This window comes from Fundulus heteroclitus, unplaced genomic scaffold, assembly GCF_011125445.2.
Source record: "Fundulus heteroclitus isolate FHET01 unplaced genomic scaffold, MU-UCD_Fhet_4.1 scaffold_266, whole genome shotgun sequence".
In the NCBI taxonomy this organism is placed as follows: Eukaryota; Metazoa; Chordata; class Actinopteri; order Cyprinodontiformes; family Fundulidae; genus Fundulus; species Fundulus heteroclitus.
In genome coordinates this window covers 1-23,191 of record NW_023396676.1, presented here as the reverse complement: position 1 = coordinate 23,191, position 23,191 = coordinate 1, and the positions used below count along the sequence as shown (strand labels likewise).

General features: G+C 39.7%; 1 pseudogene; it reads right to left on the bottom strand.

The window, feature by feature from the left end:
- Positions 1-12,546: 12,546 nt before the first annotated feature.
- On the bottom strand, positions 12,547-22,912 carry LOC118559305 (annotated as a pseudogene).
- Between the last annotated feature and the right edge of the window lie 279 nt (positions 22,913-23,191).

Here is a 23,191-nt window from a genome sequence, read left to right as displayed (position 1 = left end):
TGGAAATCATTGCCAGTGGTTGTATGTATTTAAATCTGCCCCAAACATTCTCCCAGCATTATGTCCATCTTTTACAAAATCCTCATAGCGCTAAAGATACTATATGAGTGAGAGGGGGGAAAAAAAGCTAGAAATTTTCAGAGAAGCCAACCAATCTTCCAAAATAGGTCAGTTTGAAAACACAATGAATTTTCATCTAGGCTTTTTAAGAGGGATTTTTAGAACCCTAGATTTCAGAGGAGAAGAGGCAGTTGAGAATCTCCTTTTTTTTTCCCCCCCTCCATATTCTGCGGGGGTCCAGGTTCAAGGGAGACACATGAAGACTACTACTGCCCCCTGGTGTTTCCCTCTGGAACTATGTCTGTTTTCCCTGCATGGAGATGCTCGCCTCTACTCAGTGTTTGGACTGGTAAAAATGTGTAGGATTAGCTTCCTCGTGTAGGCATCCTGATCACGGCTCTCAGGAAGTTGTGGGAGTCAATCGCATAACAAGAACCCACAGGATGTCCCCCACACCCATCCACCACCACCTTCATGGGCCGTCTTCTATGATGGAGCTTGCACACAAGCCTGAGGAGGGAGGGAGAAATCGATGTGGATGCGCCAGACTTGGCTCTCTTATCCACAGAATCAGAGCTCTGCCAGCCTGCCACCTCACGTTCCGCCTGAGGTTGTATAACAATGGAGAGGCAATCTCTGACTCATCACCCTGAAATAAAACAAGCAATTATTCATATCCTGCTCGGAGAGGGATTGAATAAGTTAATAGTGCTGACAGGATTCTCGGCTAACCTCCGTTTGGTCTTCCTGTCATTTCTATTAAGCCTGTCTACTGTACATTCACTGCGTGGCATGTTGGAAACTGTTCACGACCAGGTATTTTACCTGTCAAATTTTGATGTTTTCATTTAAGAAACAAAGAAGATTCCTTTTTTTTATCTTTATAATAGATTCACTCCAGAGATTTTAAAGGTGTATTTACAAAAAGTTCCATTGTGTATAATTATCAGGACATGTGTGTGTTTATGCATCGTCATATGTAGAAGTATGTTTTTGTTGGTGCCCCGACTCAGATTTGTTCACGACTTAAAAATAGAAAATAAAACTGAACAGAAGGACCGGTCTCAGAGATACATAACACAAGCCTGTCTCTTCTTCTAACTGCATTGCATGGTAAAGTCATGGTATATTACAGATCACACATGCCAGTGCAACAGTCTTTTCCACCCGTGACCCGGTTGCCCAAGATGGCGGTGATAGCTGCGCTGCTGCTTTGAACAGATTGGAGATTTTCTCATCCACAAAACAAAAGAAATCGAGCCACCAGGATTGCTTCCGAGGCACCAGGATATAATATGACTAAGCTAAATGCTGTTATCATACAAAGTGGTATTAAATATCAAAACACGCACACCGGTGTAAAGGATCTGGTGGCAAAACACAAAACTAATCAATTTGGCTCTAATTTCATAGTTTTTTCCTGAGAAAGCCAACATTATTTTTTGCTGTTTAAAAAGGCACCTCGCATCGTGTTGCATTAGTAGCTATCCGGTGTCTGGCCGTGTGGCACGCAATCCTTACTCCTTACCAAAGCAATGAAAGAAAGGGAAGTCCCCTTGTTTCCTGCTGTTTGAAAACAGCTTCCAAATCCACAAGTCATACCAACATAAGTCAGACGACAGTCAGTCAGGCATAAAACATAAGGAGAATAAGTTTTTCTTGAACGAACGTTCTATGATCTTGACTCAATATGGAGTTATTTAATGACTTCAAACATGAAGTGCCATTATGAGGAGCACTGATATCATGTTTAACCATTGTTTGTACAAATATGGTCACGCAACACTTTTGCTCGCTGTGACAAAACTATGGCATGGATCAGAGACTGCTGTTATTGTTCACTTGCCAAAACAATAATTTTGATGATTTTCCATTGATCCATTTTTCTTTTTCAGAGCAATGACAAAGCGTCAAAAGCTGACATGCAGTTCCTTACAAGGAGTCCCTCTTGTGAGTTCCCATGAAAAACCAAGACTACAACCCTGAAAGCCAAAAAAGACTAAACAATAGGTCTGAAATAACTATGGCCAATATCTTTAAGGGAGGTGGGGAAAAAAATTAGAGTATCTCATTATATGGATGAGTGTAATGGACTGCTCAAATGCTCCTGGTGTATTCTGTCTCATGCATGGTGAGAGTTGAGATAGACAGCAATACCCTTTCGTACACGTCAAAGTGTAAAAAACAAAACAAAAAAAAACAGCACAAAACGCATCTTATGAAATTAGATGCTAATCTAAAAGCATTTAAAGCAAAAAACCATTTGAAGCAACGCTAAACTAATTCTGAAGTAAAATTGGCTTTTAAACGGCAAAAATGAGAACATTTTTCAAGCAGGTTACACCATACAGTCGCAGTTTAACATGATTTACTCTGGTTTAGTTCCCCTGCCTCAACAAAAGCACTGCCTCTATTCGTCATATTTAACAAAGAGCCGATCCCAGCTGACCTTGGGAAGAGGCGAGGTGGTTTGCCATTTCATCATAGAACATCAAATCCACAATACCAACACACCTATATGGTCACACTTCTCTCTAATGAGACACACACACACACACACACACACGCACATGCAAGCAGCGGACACAACTTAACAGAATCTGAGATTTAACACAAACACCCAATACACAAAGTGAAGAAATGTGACTGAGATTTGTGCATTGATTTGCTTTTCTAGCAGAGAAATCCCATTTCATAATCATTTTCTTTTCTATTGTTAGAAAAAAAATCTTTGATTCTTAAAATTTGATCCTCAAACGTTCATAAGTTAAACATTAACAGATCGTAAGTGTAGCGTGGTTTAAATAGCTCACACATAGCTTTTATGTGTTTCTTGTGTTTTTATGTGTGATGTGTGAATGTTTATTATTACTACTGCACAAAAATTGCCCATATTGGGACAAATAAAAGTTACTACTACTACTACTACATAAGCCTTCTTACACTGAGCTGTTGTGTTAATGGCATCTAAAGAAAAAAGATGAAAATACCACTTTGTCAGACATTGGTAGATGGACAGATTCATAACACTTTAGGGGACGCCGAAGTTCCCTCTTAGCAATGTCCAGACTTACACCATCTGCTCTTTAAAATGCTGTAGGGTGTGGAATTACCGTATTCTGCCGGTACACATGTAATTTCAGACATGATGTTTTACATAATATTGCCACAAGCTTGCCTTTTTAATTTGTCAGTGATCCCACTCCATTTAAAATTAAAGGGGAATGGATTTATTCCTCTTGCTTTCTGTTAGGAGTTTCCTTGCAGGATTTGACCAAGAATTGGAAGGAGGAATCACGGAGATTCAACTGCTGTGTTTTATTCAGTCCCCCCCCCCCCCCCCCCCAACAATCAAAAGATTTTAGGGTGTCAAACCAACAATAACTTGCGTTTAGCCTAATTAGTAAAGATACACGCAATCAAATTAGACTATAAGTGTATTGTGCATTGCATTTTTGCATTTACGCGTCATACGAGTTCAAACATTTTGGCCACTAAATGAACCCTGTTGTCACTGTAATTTGTGTGGAGTGCAGGTACAAGACAGAACATAAGGCTCACAGGCATTGTTTTTAAGGCTTTAAGCCTTGAAACGTGGCGTACAACGACCGGTGCACTTTGTGCTATGTTCAATTGCTCTAATATGAAATTGATAGATTTCAACGGCGGTGGAAAAAAACACGATTGCAATGTTGCATCGAGTTCACCCAAAGACGGAAGTCTGATGGTTGGAACATGCCCTGGGGCATCTCGAGACCGTCAACTCATATGGTGTCTCAGAGGCTTTGGGTCACCGCGGCTGGCTGGTCATGGACATAGAACCTAGAACCTACCAGCCCCTTCACCTCTCACTGAATAAATGCCCGTCTCTCCCTCAGGTCAGGGTCGCTCTCGGTTTTGCGCCCCATGCCTCCCTTAGCTTGCTTTCTCAGTCCTAGTGCAGCTCGAACCTTTAGTCGAATCGGTACTTTAAGCATGTTTAACTTTAGTGTCCCAGTTTAAGACAGAGACATGGTCCCTGCAGAGTAAAGACAGTGACAGTCAGTTAAGAATCGTAGTTCTCTTCAATGCTTTCCGCAATCTTTGAATATTGTTTGGTAGCCAAAAAAGAAAATAACTTACTCATAACGCACCTGTGTGACCTGAAATCTGCAATTCACTTCTTTAATAGTACATCAGTATATAAAACTATGGACTCATTGGTGGTTTTGGTGGCCTATCCATTTACATTCGCTATCTAGGGGTGTTTGTGATTTTTTTTTTTTTTCTAAATCCAATTCAATTCACCCCCGACAAATGAATCGAGCATCCATGCATGGCACATTCCCATAATCAGCTGGTTCACCAGCTACTATGAAAGCTTCCCTCTTGGGTTGGAAAGACAACATAAACAAACAAATCACAGGCAGCATTTTTAAATGATCTAACTTCTATAACATTAAGACTAACATTGGTCTGCTCTGCCAATGCTAGTTTTAGGTAGGTATTAAAAAAAACATAGAATAACGTTGTGCATAGTAAATTGTAACCCAAACAAAGCAACACAATTCTAGAAAATGAGCAAATATAACGTTTGCTAAATAGAATTGTACATTATTTAGTCTAAAGACAGTCTAGTGTTGTCAAATATATATATATATATATATATATATATATATATATATATATATATATATATATATATATATATATATATATATATATATATATATATATACTGAAAAAAACATGTTTTTATGATGCTCATCTGTTTTTAAATCCAGGAGGAGTGAGTGATGCAAGTCAGTGACTCGATGCAACCTGCTGGGTTTCCCTGGATAGAAAACTTTCAAGCCATTTAGCTGTATGATTGGATAGAATTGAATTTGCAAAGAGCCTTGAGACTTTGACATGTGTTGTGAATTGGATGCTGTATAAACAAACTGAATTGGATTGAAATCTATAAAAACGGAGCTTTCCTAATCTCCTCAAATTGGCACACGAAATCACACAGCAGTGCCAAAAACACATCCTTTGCCCTTCCTTTACTGCAGCGCACCTGAGCGGTGATGGCTGACACAAGCACTGAGCTGGTGCTGAAAGTTTAAAACTACTGAAACATAACAAGAAAGAAAAAGCCTTCCTGAACCTTTTCAGTCAAAAAAAAGGCTAAAAGCAAAAGTGTTGTTTACCTACGAGGCAGACAAAGCGGAAAATCCAAAAGATTGATGCGCACATCGCCAGCTGTGCTACAGAGTGGCGATTACGGAGCCGACTAGCACTACAAGAACGGGGAAGCATCTGGCTGGAGGAGCTGCAAAGGCATCAAAAAGCTATAAACTCCAACACAGTGATAGATCGGTTATGCAGAGTGATAAATTCTGTCATTAAAAAAATAATAATTTCTTTAAAGTGTTTTCCTATCTTTAGAGGTTCTTTTGAAGCTTACACATCCAGTTTACTCATTTCCAGAGTAAGCTGGATGAATTCCTTTAAATTCTACATTAAAGATGTGTCAGTGCAGCCTCAAGGAGTATCCGAACTGTTAAATCTGCAAATAAATGTCTTTCATCTTCTGTTTCTGTCACAAACTGCACATGCGTTAGCAACATGAGCTAGCCCATTCTATCACAACATTTAATGGCAGCTCTGTTAGCCACAGTGGAGGAGAAAAAAAAAAACACCCTGATAGGGATCTTCTTAAAGTGCCTTGTTTGGCACCCCAACTTGTGACAGGATCAGGACCTCCCTACTCATTGCTTTCTGTCTTGCCTGCATCCCAGACATCTCCTCCTGAAAACTACTGGAGTTAAATATAGGAACAGATTCTGATTTGAGCAAAAGTAAAACACTGCGAGTTATGAGACGAGGGATCCACCGAGCATGTATGACTGAGAAATGTTGACATTAATACATATAAAAAAACTGACACTAGAAAAAAATTTTTTTCAAATGGCAACATTTTGCTCTTGTGACCTGGCAGGTAGCGTATATTCACTGTGCTATGTAAACATCTGGTTCCACCCACAAAGCTCTATTGTGGATATTATACGCTGTATTGGCTGAATGGAACTCAAAGGCAGGCAGGCACAAATAAACACTCAAGCGCAGAAACACACCAGCGTGTTTTTCCCCCCATAGATCAAGTTCAATCTATCCAGTGATTGGGAATTGTTCTTTTTTCTTATTGAAAGAACAGGTGGCCATGAGATAGTGGTCTCATTTTTCACTGCTCCTGCACTCCGCGAGACAAAACTAATGATCAAAACACTGAGCCGCTCAAAATCATCTCTCGCCCCTCTCTGATAGATGCGGGATCTGATTGAGGGGGGGGGGGGGGGGTGTGAGTGTGAGCTACCAGGACCGTTTGTGTGAGGCAGTAAATGATTAGTTCCACGTCAGTTGTTTGTGTTTTTTTTTTTTTTATTTCATTTTTGCTACGCCAATGCACATGTGGTCATATTTTCAGACTTGGTTGTCTTTATGTGTTAGATGTGCATTCAGGGGAAAGTTGGGAATCCTTGAGCTCCGGGGAAATAAATGAAACACGGCTCTGTGGGCAGAAGCTGTGATGGATCGTTTCCTCCTTTTCATTAACTGACGGCATTCTCTGAGCAGTTTCCCTTTTACTTCTTTAACACACATACAGCAACCCCCCCCCCCCACCCCCACCCCCCCAATCTTCTTCTTCACCCTCTTGTTTTGTTTTATCTGTGCATGGCCTGTTGGCGCAGCACAATGCTTGGCACTTTCAAAGGAAAAAAAAAAAACAGCATGTGTCTCAAAGAGAGGAGATGAAAGTGGATTAATGATCTATAATATGTGGGTGGCGTTCATTGGCACGGAGCAAATCGTTTGTGTGTTCAGGTAAAACAGTTATTTCCAGGGAAAGGGAACGATAGGCCGCAGTCATTGTCATTGTGTTTCAAATGTGCCGCTGACAGCTATGCACCCCATCCAAACGAGATAACTAAAAAACACAACCAGGCACTGTTTAAAGACTGGGTGAAGGGAAGGATGGGGGGTGGGGTGGGGGGACAATTTTGGAGATGTTGAGAGGCATGTGATGTTTTAGTTATTTGCATTTTTCTTCCAGCTCTTCTCTTTGCAAGAATTGTAACAAATGTCAACATTCTGCCAGAGGAATCCACTCCGGAGGTTCTGCAGTGATCTCCATTTGATGGCTCGGCGATGACACTGATGGAGGTGGCACAATGTGAAGCTTTGATGTGTGAAATAAAAGTGTGTCAAGTCATGCAAACTTGCCAGTGTGCGCGACAGAAAACATAACACGCTCTCTCTTCTTTCCTGCTCCCTTGATTATCTGTGCTTCTGCCACTCTATATAGGGCGATGAGATTAGTGATCACAGCTCCCATCTGTTATCTTTACGACCCATTTGTTTACTCACTGGTTCACATCAGCGCTTTACGGCAGCCAGGGGGGCCTCCGTCACTCTGGGACTGGGCCTGGGCTTCAGGGTTAATTCTGTCCAATGATTCATCACACTTCCAATTAAGTGATTGTTATGGGCAAAGCATTTTCCATTCATGGCTGGATGAAATTTAACAAGCAATATGTAGTCTTAGTGTCTTCAGTATTGCTTGTAAGAGCTTTATGTAAAAAAAAAAAAAAAAACAGCCCTGGTCCAGAGATAAAAAAAGATAAGATAAGAATTCCTTTATCGTCCCACAATGGGGAAAATTGAGTGTGGCAGTGGCAAAGACAGACAGATATGCACAATTATTAGCAATGAAAAAGGGAAAAAAGAACCAATTAGTCAAATATAAAACTAGTTCAAAAGAAACACAAATAGAAGATAAAAATAAATACCAGAGTAAAAGAGTAAATATTCCACAATTACTGATATGGCATACTGACGTAAAAAAATATGAAATATTCAAGTTTAACAGTGGAAATAACTCCAGCCTATTTACAGACATAGGTGATATAATATGCAATATAAAATAATATGCATGACAGTGCCGCCGCATCTCAAAGTAGCTGAGGCGCGTGCAAGTTACCTTAGTTTCTGGGAGACAGTGTAAATGATACATGATTGGATCAGAACCTGTGCAACCATTAACATGATGTAAACAGTTGTTGAGTCTGTTGTGAGCAACAGAGATTCTAAAGTCTAACAGCCGCTGGGAGGACAGACCTGCCGAATATCTCCACCTATATGCCCGCTGGTTTAGTTAGCTACTACCCAAAAGTTGCAGAAATGACCAGTTAATTCAGTTCAGTGTATTTAAATGGCCCCAGTTCACAACAAAAGTTGTGTCAAGGTACTTTATTAAACTAATAGTCCAAATTATATGCAGCCTTATTTAATCAATTCATTCCAATTTGAATTAAATTACATGCATTCCATGTCCTTAGTTATGGATGCAAAGGTTCACTTTTTTTACACAAACTGGTAAAAAATGTGCGAGCCTCACTGACTTTTCAGCAATCGTCCTCCTAAATAACGTTACTTGATCTCATAGAAAACTATGCAGACGCTCTGTCTGCGCTGATAAAATATTTAGTCATCTGGGTGTGGTGAATGTATTGAGTGGCTAATGTGGTTGTTTTGGGAGTTGGGTATTTTTCTCTAATTCATTTTGATAAATTATGTCCACTAGGGGACACTCCTAGGTTGTGTATAGTGAATTAAACTTTCATCCCCAGATGGTAAAGGTGATCATGAAGCATGGAAAAAGAAAAGAAAGTAGAGGGTGAGGTTATGGTATAAAGTATTTTTTCTGTGAAATATAAATTGTGCACCCTGAAAAAAAAAACAGATGCTGGATGTATAACAGGTACACATACGAACCAATGTGCAGATGGCGTATACATAACTAAACTTGACATTTCACTAAACCGTGTTTCTTTTCACATTTTGATGCACCCATATTGGACACAAACAGAAAACCAACACTGTGTTCTTCGGCAAAAAAACATTTTAAAATTCCCAGTTTGTGCGTGCGTGTTTGTTTTGTTGGTGTTATAGGTGCCTGGTCTACTTCAAAGCCTCGTATTTTTTTTAAAGGTTACGTGTATTCAAGAACACCCTGAGAGATACGTGGATCCCAAAATGAGTGGGTACCAGCCAAGTGTAAGATCTGTTTACTCGTTCCTCTGTAATCACCTGGGATTTTGTGTACACCTTCTTATGTGTTGCCAATTATTTTACAGAGAAATGTCAGGGACTTGCTGAATGTTAACAACTCTTCCTCCCGGCTTGACATTTGAGTCATGTCAGTGTCAGATGTTGCTGTTAAATATCGACAAAGTGTCATGTAGGCTTTTGACAGACTTAGACTGCCCTCCGGATTCTGGCTGACCACGTACAAATTATTTTGTGATTATGGTGCAATGTCAGGAAACACTCGGCTGTCTATTCATTGAAGTCTGATATTTGTTCTTTATGCCCATGATAAGTGCATTCTGTTGAATTATGGCGTATAACTATAGGAGTACTGCAGCTGACTGAATAAACAATCAACTGGATTGTCCTGTTGTTCTAGGATGGGTGTAACCAAGGTCAGTCAGCTTATAGTTAAAGGTGAAGTAACACTTTTACTGCAGTTTATATATTTGTGGTTCAACCTAAAATGTTAATGTTAGTGATAAAAACATGTGGCTCCAGTTATATAAAACCCAGTGGGGTGATGAGTGTAAACTCCCCCACTGCATTCAGAAGGCATGGCGTATCAGCGTTCAAAATTTATTTTACAAAATTATTTTGATAACTCCCCCTGTGATCTCATGGAGGGAAATAAAGCTTCAGCATTATCTCTCCACCGTGGATATGATTGCAGCTTTTAAACCCGAATGTGGATGGTTTCCTGTAATCTCTCGGTTTGCTGTCAACAGATAAAACGACATGATACTCCACAGTGGCTCAAAGCCACTATATTCCTTACTGTCGGTTCATGTACAGGCGCACAATCCCCGATTATGGCTCAAGCAGCAGCTGGGATGCAGCAATGAGCCACTCCATCTATTCCTAAAAAAAAAAAAACAATGTTTGGGAAGTTGTTCCCTTGAAAAGTAATGCTTTTTTATTTAGACGAGCAGTGTTTTGGAAGGCACCAGACTTCTAGCCTTTAAAAATAACAAAAGCACACCTAAACAAACTGGTCAGATTAGATTAAGTCAGCATTCATGCATTCAACCACCTCCTTGTTATATAAGGTCATAAGGTGAGTCATATTTGCCTGTGCTGACTTATTGTCTGAATGGGTCCTGTTATGCTGTCTTGCTTGATAATATGCTAAGTGCATGGATGGGTTTAGCTGCTTTTGGAGTCTGGGCACAGTGTTTCATTTTGTAATCTGTGAGGCAAACCCAAAAAAACTTCCCCGCAACCAGTACGAAGGGAGTCTGTTGGCAAATGTATACCCAGAAGGTGTTCCTAAAATCAAAGGCGTTTTGATTCTTAATTAAACCAATAGAACGGAGCAACAGTGACAGCTCTGCGGTGCTCTGCCTCAGTAAAACTCACCAGCAGCTAACATTTCTTTTGAGTAATGATTAATGCATCCAATTTCTGTGATCTGCACTGAGTGAAGTATCAGGGGTAATTAAATGATGATGGTCTACAGAGCACCGGCTCCTCGCGCAAAATGACAAGGCCATAATTACCATGAAGCTTGGTTTCCCCCTGACATAAATACTAACTGTGTATCAATAACTGAGCAAAATGTATCTCCTGGTGAAACCTGAACTGTGAAAAATAACTCTTTGCTGTACTACTTTTGTGGGGGGAAACGGATAAAATTGCTTTACTACTCTTTTAGTGCATACACTGCCGTCCAAAAAGTGTTCACACTCCTTGAAGCTCATAACATTTTGCCTCATAACAACCACAAAATGTATTTTATTTGGATTTTATGATTGCAAAGTGGAAAGAAAATGGCAAATAAAATCTGAAACATACGGCGAGCATTTGTATTTGTTTCTGCGAGATTGTAAAAAGTGTAACTTTTTTTGTTGCACACATTTAGGGTTATAAAAAGATCCCTATGCACAATTGCCAAGTCATGGCTGTCCACAATCTTGACCCATTGTAACTCTGGAGGAGATGCTTCGATCCATAGGAAAGGTGGGAGAACCGGTTTCAAGGCTATATGTTGAATATGTGGAAGAAGTGAAGAAGTTTCTATGGTCTGCCGATCAGTCCAAAACTGAACTTTTTGGCTAAAAGGCCACGCCAATTCGAACATCCAGACCTAAATTTTGTTGGGAAAAAAAATCTATCTATCTATCTATCTATCTATCTATCTATCTATCTATCTATCTGGTTATGTCCTCAGCCCTGCTCTCTTCAGCCTCTTCAACCATGATCATTGTGCTGTCCATCCCAGGTCCAGGAGGACCAGAATTTCACACAGTGGCGCTCTAGAAATAACCTCATCCTGAACACCAGCTCACCCAAACAGTAAGTGATGAACTACAGGAGGTCCAAACAGACCGAGCATGCTCCTAATGCTGTGGACAGCATCAGGTTCCTGGGCATTCACATGTCCTCAGACCTCTCCTGGTCTGTGAACGCAGTCAGACGCATTGCCACTGATCCCACCCACCCAGGAAATGTTTGCCCCTTTTCCATCAGGCAAACGTTTCAGGAACATCAAATCCAAAAATTATCCGACTCAAAAACAGCTTCCTCGCTGTGGCTATGAGGGCTATCGCCCCCTGCTGAGAAGACTGAATCTGTTACACATCCCAATAACACTATGAATGCATATTTGCACAGTCTATCTTATCAAAAATGTCTCATTGCACAGTTCTGTATATGATGGTTTAGAAATATTGCACAGAATTTACTGCAGGCACGAATGTATCATCAAAGGAGCTTTGAGTGAATAATTCCTCCATGAACACCGTAAATCATAACGTTTTTTTTTTTGGCATTAGTCAGTGGAGCCAACTGACTGACTGAAAAATTTGCATGTTTGTAGTATGTGTGTGTGTGTATATATATATATATATATATATATATATAGTATGTGTGTGTGTGTGTGTATATATATATATATATATCTATATATATATATATTATATATATATATATATATATATATATATATATATATATATATATATATATATAGTATGTGTGTGTATATGTGTGTATATAATTTCCTTTTTTTTCATAAACTCTCTATTACATCCATTCTGACTGCGTCTGAGGTATTTTGCGAAGAACACTTTGGAGCAATTTCAGTCTTTAGAAGCGTAAAGCCGGTAGAAACAACCTCAAAAGTGGTGTTGTAATGGCAATGAAAAGTGGTTCAACAAAGTATTGATTCAGAGGAACCGAATATAACATAATGCAAAGTATTATTTGTAAAAAAAGAAATATATATATATATATTTTTGTGTTTTCCCCTTCCACTCAGAATAACGTGCTATTAATAACTGCTAACAATCTGTACCAAAGACCCAACACATTGAGCTTTGTGGTTTCCTAAGGTGACGAAATGCGAAAAAGTTCCAGAGATATAAATACCTTTTTTTAAGGAACTCTTATCTGTTTATTGAGCACTTACGGATCACTACAGTTACGTCAGAAAAATAAACCACCTCCTTGAAATACAGTTACTGTATGCCAGTGTAATTTATCGAAGCCCAATAAAAGAGGAAAATACAACATTGTATCAAAAAAACAGGTTTGTAGACCCTCATATAAAGTAGATTTATTTCACCAATACTACATTTTCACTTGCAATATCTCACTGACAAAATATAGCTCCTTCTAGTAAACGCAAACACAGAAGCCCTGCACTCTGTAAGGAGAAGGGATGAGGGTTGGCTGCACGCTTTATCCTTTCCCAACGATTCAGAAACAAGCCTTGCTTTAAAACTGGCGATGCACCTTCCGACACCAAACTGCAATATAGAGATGCCTTCAGTAGTGGTTTGTGGCTAGAAATGAGTGGAGGGCAGAGAAAAGGAAAAACACTCCAAATATAGAACACTTCCTTTGCTGCAATTTAAATCCAGCCTGTTATTTTTATTAGTGTCTTCCTTTTGAAAGATAAATGGAGTAATAAAGAAGGATGTCCACCCTGGTGGGGTTGACATTTCAGGGAGTCCTTTTGGAGCAGTAAAGATGCCCATTTGATGGATACCAGAGCTCTGCAGAAAGCAGAACGGCAAAAATGAGGAATTCTGTTAGCTGTTGTGGTGGATAAAGAAAGACATAGGGAACAGTAGCAGCACTCGGATGTCTTGAAGGGGGGTGAAAATAATAGAGCCCCATGCAGTCCATCTGCAAAAAAAAACCCAAAAAACAAAACAAAACAAAAAACTGCAAGACACAGTAAAACAGGAGATGCACGGGGAGAGACATGGAGCAGACAGCTGCACCAGTACCCATCAAGCTAGAGAGAATGGTTGATGGTGGCGGCTCCAAGAAGCTGACAAACTCTTCTCGGTCTCTGCTTCTGTGTTTTCAGTACGCCGGTCTGTAGAGAAGCTCCCCGGAGACAAGTCTGCGTTTCAACTCCTTCCACAGCAGCTCTCTCTCCTTTTGGGCACCTTTCATGAAGCCTCGGTTCTCCTGTGCCCTCCGGGACAAGTAGGGCATCACCTCACTCACCGGCCCGTAGGGGACGTACTTGTAGACAGAGAAGCCTGCCTGGCCTGGGATATGACAAAAGAAAAGAAGGTATTCAGGCATTGCATAAAATAATTCAGGATTTCTTCTTTCCCCCTTTACAGACTTGTTATGAATAATTTTTTTGTTGCACCTTCCCTTACGGGCCTACTACTAATCCCAAGGTAAATCCGAGTTTCATAAAGTCGAGGTTTTTAAAACCCCAAACATTTTCAACATCGCAGCTCTAAAGCTATAAGGTCCAGTTAATGTGATACCAGAGAAAGTAGAGGACCCGGAGTTTTCCGCTATTGTTTGTAGTATAAAGTAGCACCGCGCGTCCCTCGCCGGTCTGGCTGCAGAAAACAGAGCCGTCAAGGTACGGAAATGGGAGGAGCGCCACCGTTCATGTTCAATAAAAGTGACTGTGGTTTTGAAACCAAAGTTTCAAGATGCATTTCTTTTTTTTCTTTTTCTTTTTTTTTTTTTTTAGATGCATTTCTAAGTGAAGCTACCCAGGTAATCCCTCTGATTAACTACATGTTGTATTTGGGTTACTCTATAACTAGCAGAGAGCTATTTTTGCTCTCTGCAAAAATTCTGTGCAATATTCTTAAGTTGAGCTAGTATTAAATATATGTGCTTGAATACATCTATGTATAAAAATAAAATTAAAAAACTGTCATGTGGTGACAAAAGTCTCCTCATCCCTGCTACAGTGCCAGAAATTTGGGAGATAAAAAATTGGTGACAATAAAGTTTTCACACAGGGAATATGACATTTATCTAACACAAATAAATAAAATAAAGGGAAAATAAAAACTTTTAGTGTAGCTTCAGACTTATGGAAGCCCTCCTGACCCGTTTTTCACTCGACTTTTACAATCATTTTGGAGAAATTAAAAAGCTCCAGCCTTTGCAATGAAGCTTTTGCCCAACATTTTCTTTAATTATTTCTGATTGCCTTAAGTGTGGCACAGTGTATATAAAAAAAATGTAGAAGTAATTGCAGCCTTCCCCTGACTGATACCTTTGTACACAGAGATTTTTTAAAATCGTTTTGGCACTAGTGGCGTTTATTGAACAGTAACTTGACAGGTAAGCAAAGCAAAGAGGAAAGATGAAGACTTGCAGTAAATGGATCGAGATCGGGAATCGAACCAGGACAACGTCGAGGACGATGGCATCTATACTAACTACTAACTGAGCCACCCAGCGCCCCGTACACTGGGATTCCTCTGAGCATATGTAACCTATCTGCTAACTACGGCTTTAGCTAAATGATCCTAATGTAGAAACAAAAAGCAAATCGAACTTGGACCGAATCAAGTCTACTATGAGTCAACTAATGTTTACTCAACACAGATTAAGTAAAAACTAAATAGTTTTAAACTCAAACCTAAGTCACAGTCTTTTAAGAACCTAAAATAATAACATTTAGTCTTTCAGATGCAAAAAGAAAAAAATATTTTATGATATATTTTGGTGTTTTAACCTCAAAGCTGCTGAGATAGTCAGGTTTTCATAATAGAGCGCCTACAAAAGTAAAGTGAAAGAGGCCTCCAGTTGGTCTCCCACATGCTATTGTTCACCTATAATACCACACTGACCATTGAACGTCTAATCTCTTTCAGAACAAACATGCTGATGGTTGATCCTGGCCAGCATGAGGCTCAGTTGCTCTTTGGCATTCTCTTCAGATTATTGATGAAAAGACGAGCAGCCTTGGAAGAAGTTGCTGAAAACTTAAAACATTAATCATGTAAAATATAAATATGTATTAGACCTGACTGGCTCTGTTCCGCCTTCTTTGGTGGACAAACGTTTCCTGTGAGTTTGTGGGTAAAAAAAAATATATATATTATTTTACCAGATATGGACGGCATCTCTACAACAGAGTATCATGAATGATTTTAGTCAAGACAATACTATTTTTCTTTAGAGAAAAATATAACTGTAATGAAGGTCAGAAGAGCATGAATTGTTTTGAGACTCCATTGTTTTTTTTCTTAGAGAGTGGCTCTAATGAATGAACTAAGGGTCCATTTTGACCAAATCATTAAATCCAGCTGGCCAGATGTAGTGAGTTTTTGTACATGAAAAGTCAATATTTGCAGGTGTGTTTCACTTCGATGATACATTTTTTTTTTTACATTTCTGTGTAAATATTTCAAAACATGGTATTTTTACCCAAGGTTATTGTACCAGGAGAATCCTATACCGGCCGATGGCTAGTTCCAGAGTTGCATGAGTTGCATGAGTTTCATATGTTATTTTAGATTAACCCAAGAAGGGAATCTTACAGATGGGCTCTTGATGTCGCTTCAGCGTTCTGCTGCATTGACTTTGAAGTTGTCAGGTTTGCCGCAGAGCATAACAACAGTGTTTTGCTGGAGGTTTACTTTCCCGATAAATGTTTAATCCAGAATCTCGGGCGTAACATCAAACTAAATGTGTTGCAGCAAAACAAAGTCTTGACAAAAACCTCCCGGCTAACGGTATTCCTCAAAGGAAATATCAGAGAAAATAGATACATTTTGGTTTGTGAGTGACTGGCACATAATATAAACCTCAGCTCTCGCCTCCGTTATTGTTTCGGACGGCGGTCGCTGCGGCCTGGCTGTACTCTCTTGGTTTCTTTAGAAAGCAAATAAAGCATAGGTGCGTCCGTTTAGGCCATTTTCTCCACAGAACCCTGCACTGATAGACAGCTGCCTTCCGCCAGTGTGCCTGTCTTTGACTGACAAATAAAGTGGTGAGAGGCAACAGTGATGCTTCGCTAAGACAGCTGGTCAATACCGAGGTGTCTCAGTTCATGTGTCAAATCACAGGCTGGCGGGCGGCTTTGACACGTGACATGTTTGTCCGTGTAACCCGTGGGGTGCCTGTGTGTAGCTGGAAGGCCTCGTGGGACGCAGCTGAGAGCTACCGGGGTGGGGGGGGGGGGGGGGGGGGGGGGGGGGGGAGAGAAAATGCACATCCTGCAGAGGCTGGGCTGAAACTCTCCAGTCACCGTTACGTAAGGCAGGAAGGATTGTTGCCTTGTCCCCGTATGACCGTGGGGGAGAGTGGGCAGAGTCTTTTTGTGTGTTTTCCTTACCCAGTGGGAAGCTGATCTGATCACACATGCCCAGGAGTTGACCAAAGAACACCTTGTTCTCTGTTGGCAAGAGACCCAGCTCGTTCATTCTGAAAGGTTGAGACAAATACAATTAGCTGAGACACGTGCTGGCCAGGCTGAAACGTTTGAAACGCTTTAAACGGTGCATTTAGGGAGAAATCTAACCTTACCTCGTTAGGGTGTATTTTACTGTATCCTCATTATGAGAAGCAACCATAACGTTGGCCTTTCTGTTAAGAGCAATCTCGTCCAGCACATAGCTCAAGCACCTGGCCAAAGGACAAATGAAAACAAGCAGGGATTGGCTGCAACATTTTTTTAAAACATGTGAAAATGCAGCTCTTGTATGAAGTTTACATACACCATCAACATGGTCATAATTGAAGCGTATAAGGGGGAAAAAAATTATGTATCATTGTAAAATATTGTGAATTCGATATCAATGGATTTTAAGCCACATTTTCCACACTATTCTATTTATTTCTGATTTCCACAGTTGCTCCACTGCTTCCTTATGCCTCTGCAGCTTAGTCACTAACATCAACACATGGGTGTGGGCGTAAAAGGCAGTGAAACTCTATCCAAATTGCCAAAAATATCACTGGAAAGCAGAGCTTTAATCCAAAGCAACGGAAATAAAGCGGCTTCCAAATATTGCATTCAAGTGCTCCTTTTGCTTTCCCCGAAACTGATGTTTGTCACTTGATATATTTTGCTGCTTTGGTGATAATAGTTTTGGGCTTTTTAATGATGCTCTTTTTCCAGGGCGGGATGATTAACTGGGACACCAACCCGTGTCCGCGTTTGTAGTGTAGTGGAACGGGTTGCTGATAAATGTCTCCCTGCAGCTCACCCACAATGCATGATCAATATCAGCATAGACGCCTGAACAATGGCCTCTGCTCCCCCGTTGCCTGCCTCCAAGTCTCACTTAGCTTTCATTGTCACTTTTTAAACTAGTTTGCAAGTAATTTCTTTTTTTTTTTTTGTGAGGCACATTATGCAATACTTACATTCATCTTTTTAGTGAAATGCAAGTTTTGAACCTAGTTTAGCTGTAAGAAATTCAGTTCCAAGAGAGCAGATATAGTCAGTGGAAAGCTTGTAACAGACGAGGGAACAAGCCATGGCTCACACCTGTGGTACATCCTGCTGGTAGACGCATAGTCAGGGTTAATTGGGTCTTCATACTGCAACTCTTCCGCTCTCTCCCGCTCCTGATACATGTATGCTCCACGCACCAGCTTAGCAGCAAAGCACCAGCCCTCCCTTTTGGACAGCTCTATGTCCATTGTTACATTTGTATAGGCTTCCTGAAGAATGAAAATGGAAGAAAAAGTGAGATTTTGTTTATGTTTTCATGCCTCTATACCTCTAGAGCTCTACGTATGATATTATAACAGTTTACAAGAAACTTATTTGGCAAACACATAAAAGTTTCTGCATGTTTGAAATGATTTACATGTTTAGTTATCTGGCTTTGTTACCCTGCTGAGTCTGACCTTAAGGTAGCACTGGTAGGTGTTGAAAACAACGGGCTTCTCTCTGTTGTAGATCCTCTGTGCATCCAGTGTAAGTTTGCTGATAGCCGGCTGGAAGTAGGTTTGCTCTGCGTCCACCATCAAGCGAACGCCATTTTCCACGGCACACTGTAACATGATATTTGTCATTGTAATGACCTACTTCTAATCTCAGCGTTGTATGTTGCCAAAATAATCCAGATTTGTGTTCAACAAGAATTAGTTGATTTTACTGTTTTGACTATAAAAATGCACACAGTGGTTAAAAGACTCCATACAGCTCCAGACTTTGGCAATTGTTTGTTAATTTTTACATCGACCAAAGAAATCTTTGCCTCTAAAAAGGTGTGAGTTTAAATGCAGAACCTGGAAAACATGATCGTAAGGGAAGGCATGAATGGATGGACAGTATTTAGACGTTGGTACAAGAAAAGTCTGAAAATAAATGTTATCTTCCTACCAGTTTCCAGTTCTTGGTATGTATGAAAACTAATGTATTTATGAACTAATTCCATGTTTTTTTCATACTGCATAGGAACCACACACACAGACATACACACGTGTGTGTTTGTGTGTGTGTGTGTGTGTGTGTGTGTGTATATATACTAGTCATTGTCCAACTTGCACGCAAAAGCACACAGATTTACACAATGACAGGTTTAACAGTCACTGTAAGCTGAATTAGGGTGGTTAAATAATGTGTATAAACTTTTCCATACAGCACAATTTAAATAATTCATCTGCATTAATAATAGGACCACTGTAATAAATAGCACAAAAAGGTTGTACATAAGTGTAAATATATTGATATTGGTTAAAAATGCCACATTTGTAAAAACTTTGTTCATTACTCATCCACAATAAACATTTAGTGGTTGCATTCTGATTACCTTTGCTAGGACATCAAGGCGCTGCAATATCCTCTTTAACTGGTTCTCCTCCTCTACTGTGAACTGTTGCATCAGAGGCTCCAGTTTACCCAACTGTGGAAACAGCAAGCAGAGACTAAAACATGGACCATAAAAGATGCAAACATCAGACAGTAAAGCGTAACATTAGCACTTTATCCTTTATCTGCTCATCCATTGTGTGTTGTTTAAGAAGCAATAAAGGTTGGAACAGGAGTAGCTCTATGAACTCTTACATTTTTAAATCAGTTTAATTTAGAATATTGTCAAAAATGCCAGGAATCATAAAGTTATAAAAATATGTATTTATCAGTCTAATGAATAAATTAATAAAACATCCAGTTAAAGTATTTATTTTTTTCCTTTAGTATTTAATGTTTTGTTTTTTTTTCATTTTGACATGTTGTCACCTAAACATGTTTTACCTCAGTTAACTTTCATTGGTTTTAAAAAGGGGAAATATTTATTTAGCTTCGATAATGAGCCCGATTTATTTTGCAATCTGTATTTGGGTGTGGCACATGTTTATTCAAGAAAAAGTCAAATAGGAAAAAAAGAAAAAGTCAAATAAAAGTCAATGTGCTGCCCATAAAAAAAATGGTGTATAGAGATGGTTTTATGAGAAATGCCAACACCAGGCTGTATATTGGTGCTAAATAAGGGAACTGAAGGAAAATGTTTACAGAGCTGCAAAGTTAATTCACATCACAGGTTTTGGTAAATGCTTTGTTAAATAATGTACCCGCTTTGAAAATGACTTTGCAGTGACTGACAAGTTTAAATGCTTGTTGCAAAAGCCACTAAATATATTTACCAAGTGCTGCTGGCAACAAATATCTTGCTGCACCTTTTCTACATATCAGGTTTGCAACAGAGGGTAACTAATAAATTAGCCATTGAATCTAATGAATAAAGTGCTTTAAAGCATTTTACTATCTCTTTACTAAATTGTGTTTGAAGTGTTGTGTTTCCAGGCAATGTTTTTCAAAGCATTATGCTCTTCTGACCTTTACATTTGGAACAAAAAGCAGGTCTGGTATCCTCGCTCTGTCGTCTATTAGACTGTTCCAGTCAAGGATGTCTATGCATCTGTTGAGGATGAAAATGGAAGACTTTTACATAATTGCATTAACGTATGACAATAATGGTTGTGTCTTCTTTTTTTCCCTGTTTTTTAGCTATTATTGTAAAACTCTGCTTGTTTTCTTACAGACGTGAATAATCCAGCAAAACAAACCTCATGTAAAGACAAGGTGTCTTCTACATATGGACGTGGTATTCAGTGTGCGTGTGCTTACCCCGCTGACTCCCCTTTCTTTCCAATAAACCAGCTATGGAAGTCGCCTTTTGCACCCAGTCTTATCATCAGTTCCTGTAATCACAAAAACAGCAACATTTCTAGGGCCTCAAACAGTGTGTAGGATCCCTACTAAAATTGTGGGAATGCACACAAGCCATGCACTTTCTGTGCAGCCAAAGGACAGAAGATGTTATAAACATGCACATCGTCCCCTTATAAATCACAGTGCTTGTGGAAATGAGCACACTTGGATTAGGTTTTATATCCAATTAATGATCAATACAAAGCGCCTCAAGAATGCTAATGAAAAGTAATGTGCCTGCAGATTTCTGACTTACCCAGAGACGCTGAGAGGAAAATGTATTTATCAGATACAGACATCTGGGTGCTAACAGGTGAGTGTTTGCCGTAAGCCAAAAGCTGTTCCCTCCTGATTTTCTATTAATCTTTTCTAGTAGTGGCTAATGGCAGCATGCGTTTGTGCAAAAGTATAAAAGCAAATAAATGAAACTTAAGACTGCAGAATCTCAAAGAATAATATCCTGTACTCCTATAAAACAAGATGAGTGTAACTCGACTCTACAAGGTTTCTATTTTATTTGGATATCATCATGTGCGTTTAAACATGTTTATTAAAAAAAGATGTTTAAAATCCAGAATTGCAACATGCAAATGCACTTTGTTGTTTGTAATCATTTCCACTACAGCACTGTGTTCATGTCAAGTCAACCAGAAAGAGCTGACCTTTGACATCTTAATGAACATTTGTACAGCTGCAGATCTATCTTTTGCTAAAAAAATGTACACTAAAGACATGCTAAGTTATTGCATGTTAAACAATATTTTTTCTTTTCTTTTTTTTAAAGAAATTGAATTATTTGTTTACTTGTATTTCCTTTTAAATGTATTTCTATGACTCATTAAATAACGATGAACCTGTTAAGGTGCTGAGTAAATGAGTAGAAGAAATCAGTGCATGGATGTGGGCAAAATTAAAGTAAAGACAAAATTAAAGTAATAATTTTTGAGCAACAGGGAAACGATCAAAAGTTAGCACACAGCTTCAGTTGCTTTAACTAGTAAACACTGATCAAGCCTGAAGTCTGGGTGTAGTGATGGACTCAGGCCTCAACCTTCAAAGGCATCTAAAGACAACTACAAAGTCGGCCTTATATCACCTAAAGAACATTTTCAGGATTTAAGGACTGATGTCTCAACAGGATCTCAAAAAAACAAATCCATCTTGAGTCGGTTTGATTGCTGCAACGGTGTTTTCACAGGTCTGCCTAAAAAGTGGATCAGACAGCTGCAGCTGATCCAGAACGCTGCTGCCTGCATCCTCACTAAGACTAAGGAAGCAGAGCATATTAACCCAGTTCTAAAGTCCCTATATCTCAGAGAATAGACTTTAAAATACTTCTGTTAGTCTATAAATCCCTGAATCCCTTAATGTTAAAGTTTGTAGTCCAACTTATCTTACACTGTATCTTGACCTGCAGCTACTATTCCACTGCAATGTGCTTCCATCTGTCTCTCTAATGTTTTTTTTCCAAATGCAGCACTTTGAATCGTGTTACTGAAAAGTGCTTTATAAATAAAACTTGCCTTGCCTTACTCGATTAATTGTCAGAATTGATAGAACACTTAATTACTAAAATAATTGTTAGCTGCAGCCCTAATCCAATTGTCTCTGGGCTCAATGCAGAAGGAGAAGGAAAAAAAAGAGCCCTACCTGCAGCTGTGTCAGCTCCAGGCCTCTGCTCCAAGGCCTCCGTGCCATCTTTACCCTGCTGTGAGGCCAGGAATGTGAAAAATCGCCCCCCATTTCACGAGAACCTCAGAGAACTGGAGCTTTGCGAAACGAAGGGGGAAAAAAGAGATCTCAGTCGTCTCCTGTCCTGCTGCTATTCCCCGAGCTAGACGGTCACACTGAGCTTTAAATCATCATTCACAGCTCACCAGAAGCTGGGGTCGTCCTAGTGCAGTCATTTTGATTGCAGAAAAGCCATCATGGAACTCTCACCTATGGAGAGGAAATGATTCGGTTCTGATGTAAATAGATTTGCTGGAAGACAATTTATAAACAAGTCAATAAAAGATATACAAAATTATGGGATCCTATTTAATTCATGACTTCAATTAAATAGAACGAAACCAACTTATCTTCGAGATGTATCAATGATTTAGGTTTCCCTACCAGCTGCTTTGATACACTTCATGAAGGTTTCCATATGCTGGTCACATTTGGCCTCATCAGCATAGAAATACGCGCTGGCTCTGATCGCCTCCCCCTGACTGTCACCAACCGCTTGCCTGCGCCGCGGTTTCTCTCTCTGTAGTCCTCGCCTGGGGAGGAGAACACATTTGCATGCCTATTTCTTCTAATTGCATCATGTGCTGTGTACACAAACGAGAACAAAACAAGGCGGCTTACCTATGCTCCCGTCCCCTGCAGCGGAAACGCACGAGCTGAAATGGGAGTTGGAGAAAACGTGGTTAATTTGCTGAGAATTGGGGCAACATCAGAGCGAGTTGCATCATAGCCAGGGAACTGGCACGTCTCCGCGAACGGTTTTTTTTTTGGCCTTGTGGCACGCCATAGACTATCATTGTTGTTTGATGACCTTAAACAATGTATGCGGAACATCCTTTCTCTGATGCTGACCCTCAGGGGGGCTTGAGCATCACTCTTCACTTGACCTATTCCCCTCCT